A 5196-nucleotide genomic window follows, 5' to 3' on the forward strand; every position below is an offset into this window, starting at 1 on the left:
GGCAGAAGACGTGCTCGCACCGCCCCAGGGACACGGGCTCCCTCAGGATCCCTGCGCTGAGGGCGGAGGAAAGAAAGCGCCATTAGTTTTAAGCGGGAAGAAAGGGGGGGGGGGGGAGGCTCTGTAACAGAAGGGACGAAGCGCCCGTTACCAGCGGGAGCAGCTCAGCGCCCTCTCCAGCCGCCCCAACGCGGCTCGGGTGAGCGCCCAGGGGTGCCCTGTGGGTGCCGTGGGGCCGGGCTGCCCGCCCGGGTCCAGCCGGTTGCCGGAGCGGCCGCGCAGCGCCTCACGGAGCCCCGCCGCCATCGCCGCTCCGAATTGCCCGCCCGCCGCCATCGCGCATGCGGCACCCCCCGAGCCCGCCCTGGGCCGGGGGCGGGGTGGCTGAGGGAAATGGCGGGCGGGACGCCCCTTGGTGAAGGTATAAGCGATTGAAGGGTCTTCTTTAACGGTGTCATAGAATCATTACGGCTGGAAAAGAGCTCCAAGACTGTCTGGTCCAACCATCCCCCTAATACCAGTATCACCATGTCCCTAAGCACCACGTCCAGCCTCTCCATGAACACCCCGAGGGATGGTGACTCCACCACCTCCCTGGGCAACCCATCGCAATGCCTGGCTGCTCTTTCTGAGGAGAAATGTCTCCTCATTGCCAACCTCAACCTCCCCTGGTGCAACTTGAGGCCATTCCCTCTAGTCCTATCACTAGTTACCTGTGAGAAGAGGCTGACCCCCAGCTCCCCACACCTCCCTTCAGGCAGTTGAGAGAAATAATGTCTGCCCTGAGCCTCCTCCAGACCAAACACCCCCTGTTCCCTCAGCCTCTCCTCACAGGACTTGTGCTCCAGGCCCTTCACCAGCTTCGTAGCCCTGCTCTGGACACGCTGCAGGGCCTCGATGTCCTTCTGGTACTGAGGGGCCCAAAACTGAACACAGCCCTCAAGGTGCGGCCTCACCAGAGGCCCCTCTCCAACACCTCCCCGTCTATAACAAACAAATCTAACATATCAGAAATACCTCCCATCCAAATAACACCCGAAACCTGCAAGCAGGGGCATCACAGTGCCCCACAATCCCTGAAACATCCCCAGTACGCCAAAACCTCCCCAAAATGGGTGCAGCGGAGGCTCAACTCCATGCCCATGATATAACTCATGCATATCCATCATGATGGCCAATATGTGTTTCTTCCATTTCTCCTGCCCCTCAATCAGAGCTAGGTAGGAATGTTTCACTGCTGTTATATATATATATATATATATATATATATATATATATATATATGTATTATGTTTCCTGGCCTGCATGCCCGGTAACGCCTCACAGCTCAGCCCAACCTCCTGCTTTTGGTGGGCTGCTATTTTTGCCGGGATGCCTCTGTGGAAGCCTCCCCCGCCTCCCCTGCACAGTGTAATTACTGAAGCACATAAAGAAGCTATAGCAAGAATTTATCACTTTCAGGTAGAAATACTCCCAGCCAAATAAAAGATAGAGTAGAAATGCCAGAAGCAATTTATAACAGGCTTTACTGACATTTCACATTGAGAAGCTCCACCAGTGAGCAAGCATCACGCCATAAATCTCAGTGCAAACACGATTAAAGCAAGCGAGTTATTCTTTGAGGGAACTTCATCACAAAAGTGACGCAGAGCAGGCAAATTTGGCTGGCAAGAGCAGCAGAAAACAGATGTTGGTACGATGTCACCAGCTGAAATTTGGGTGCTGTTTTGGCCATTTATGGAAGGTTAAATATTGGTCTTCACAACTGATATTAGCCACAGGTACAAGGAGAACACCAGTCATAGGCAGGAGGAGATCAGCGCCATGCAGGATGCAGAAACCTGAAGTCTCTTGGGTTCAGGATGGTCATCTGGAGCATGCTGAGGTGTGAGAGGCTGAAACACCACCAGGATGATGGTGGGGACCAGCACGTCCCTTGCTCCTGGTGGTGCCGCATCCCATCATATGCTCACACACCAAAATGGATATAGGAGAGGGATGATGTCAGGGCACACAGCTGGGACAAAGACCTGCTCCATCAACCCTCTGAAACCAGGATAAACTCACAAAATAAGCTAATACCGTCATTTGGCTATTAAACACCAATGGTTTCCAATGCTAATACATTCTTTTCTCTTGCTCAGCTCCTGTGAATTTGTCCGGCACTCCAAAAAATGAGTGCCTGGCATCTCCTGGCATCTCCCAGTGTGTCATGACAGAAGATGGCAAAAAAACCTGCTGTTCAGGTGCAACTTTAAGGCAACTTGAGGCATTTGAGCACAAGTTACAAAAAACACATGATCCATATAGCTCTTGAGTCAACCTGGCATTTATGTTCACAAAATATGAGGTGTCGATATATACTGTATAGGACAATAAAACAGATAAAACCTCGTCTGCCTTTCCCCTGGCTGAAATATGTTTACTGTCCCTCTCGATAAATCTGCTTGTGTGAGCATGGACTCCATTGTGCTGAGACGTTATGTGAGCATTTACAAACATTTACAACTAAGTTAAACTAAGGCAAAGTACTGCCCTGGGCAGCCAGCCTCAAACAAATACTTGTGTTCAAGAAAGATGTAAAAGTCACAAGTGATTCATTTGCCCTAATTTTATAAAGGTTAAGGAACGGACACTCTTGGAAATCTAAGAAACATCTTCCCCTGAAGTGAATTACTGCAAGCAATTGGACTTTCAGGAGCAAAAAAAAAAATAAAATACGATGCAGAGAACAGGAAGAGTGAGATATATATCACCAAATTTGGTTTATGCTGTATTTAAAGTACAAGGAAAGCCATCCCAGGCAGTATAAGGCCCCCACACTTTAAAATAAATCCATAGTGTGACAGCAAGCAGGTAGAGTGGTTTCAGCAGTGGCACGATGTAGTGCGGCAGCGGCACGTATGAATCGGCCATGCTGCACCCCACCAAGACAGCGATGATCCTGGCCGTGCTAAGCTGATAAGGTGGTTTTCCAACAACGCAGGGCTTCAGAGCAAAACTAGTGCTGAAGGATGGCACTGGTAAAATCCTACTGTGTCATATCATGTGCGGCCCATCTGGTAAAGACCCTTCTATGCACATGCACCGCTACCTAATATCCCATTCATTATCGAGGTTGCTCAGCTGCTGTTCAATAAATGGACCACCACCATGCGATTCATCACACAACAAGGAGGAGGGTGGCTGTTCCTGCATCTCGCATCCTGCCACCGGGACGGGTCTGCTCCAGCAGAAAACTGAAAGAGGAGTGCAGGAAGAGCAGCCTCGCGCTTGCTGTTTCCCCAAACGTCTGAACCAAAGCCTTCAGTGGGCTGAGCTCGCTTGAATATTGAGGGATTTGATCCCCAAAAGGAAATAGCAATTGTAAAAAAAAAAAAAAAAAAGTCTATTAGGCATTCAAACTAAGCAGCACAGTCAGCATTGCATTACACGGCGTTAAATTATTAGTCGAGGCTCAACAGCAGGAACATCTGCCGGTGTTAGACATGGCATTTTTAATTAAAGGCAGCAGCAGCCTGTGGTTCATCGGTTCTGCTTTCGCCATGTGAATTGCTAAATCTGAAGGCTGCTTGTACAAAAGATCTGGTCAGGGCATGTGCTGTGGAGCCAATGCCACAGAAGGGCGAGTGACAAAGTCACCGAGGTGACGGATAATTCGCACCCGCATCCGGGGGGCCCATCACTCTGCAGGAGCTCCCTGCGAATCCCTGGCTCAGTCAAAACTGCAAGGGATTTTGTGAAATTGAGATTACCCTCCTGGTTTTCCTTTCCTCACCCTCTGCGGGGTGGGGAAAGAGGGGTTTCCTACAGAAAGCAAAGTAACAGAGAAAAAAAAATGCCCTTGGGAGTTTTACTTCCATAGGCATAAAGGTTTGAACAGGAAATACGCTGCCCCCTGCCATCAGCTGCCCAGCCTGGCCCCTGGCCCCAGGCAGGACCAAAAACTGCCATCAGACCTCAGCCAAGGATGCGAGCATGGCTCTAACTCGCCCAAAGCCCCTGGCAGCATGGGTGCATCCAAGAAATCAAGAAATAGCTGCGGATGGAGCAAAAAAAATAAAATCCCACAGCCTGGCTCAACGCGAGGCAGCCTCCTTTGAAGGGAGTCAGCATTTCAGCAATATAATCCAAATTTTGGGCCTGTTCAGAAGAGGCGAGGTCCTCACCCACCAGAGGCGGGGGGCAGAGGAGGGATCTCGTCCAGGGCAGGCATTGATGGCAGCGGCGTGGAGCCACGTGGCCGCGCAGGACTGGCATCCCGTCGGCGCGGCGGGGGCCAGGATTTCCCTCGGCGAGCCCCGCAGATGGTGTTTGTTTGCTCAGCCACGATGAAAAAGGAAAATATTTGGTGCAATCTGCTCGCAGGCAGAGGCAGACATATGGTCGGCGCGCTGCGAGCCTGGATGCTCGGGAAAAGGCAGCAAGAGCTTTGCAGCGGCTGATAGATGCTGGATTACCTTTGAGTGGGAGGAAAATCCAAGGAAACCTTTGAAGAAGTTGGGGGCAGATTTCAGAACGTGCGGGGGCTGCTGTGGCCTGACCCCTCTTATTAGAGCCCCGCTCTAATTAGCCCTGTTTCACTATCCCGACTGTACTAGAGCTATCGTAAATAACCCAATTATAATTAAAAGGAGCCTCAGCTCCGGCTCGGTGCTCGGAGAAGCTCTCCCTGGTTGGGTGCCCGTTCCTCTGGCACACACCAAACGCAGGTTAATGAAGACGGGGATGATTAAAGGCAATCGGCGTGGTGGAGCCAAGGTGTGGGTGCCGCATCACTTTCATCCTCTTTACACCTGATTTATGAGCCCGTTTTCAAAGGTATCCTTGCAGCATGAAGCTTGCTGGAAACCTTTGGGCCACCCCAATACAGAAAATCCTTTTTATTTCAATTTTAGTTAAATTGGAAAAAAATAAAACCCCTAATATTTCGGACGTCAGTTTCCCGAGGCCCATTTCTTGGTCGGGACTAACGCCCCCATCAGGTCCCATTAAAGGTTCTGGTGAGGTTTCGGCTGTGCTGAGGGGTGCTGGGGCAGCCGACCACCAGCTGTGATCAGCCCCTGCACATCCATCTGATGGGAAAACGCCGAGGCAGTGCAGGCTCCACTATAAGCACTGTTTTTTTGGGGTGTTGTGCTTTTTTCCTTCCAAACAGAGAAAGCATGGAAGCGTTTCCTTTCTGCCAGGGCGCCT

Source organism: Aythya fuligula, chromosome 6 (assembly GCF_009819795.1).
Source record: "Aythya fuligula isolate bAytFul2 chromosome 6, bAytFul2.pri, whole genome shotgun sequence".
Lineage (NCBI taxonomy): Eukaryota > Metazoa > Chordata > Aves > Anseriformes > Anatidae > Aythya > Aythya fuligula.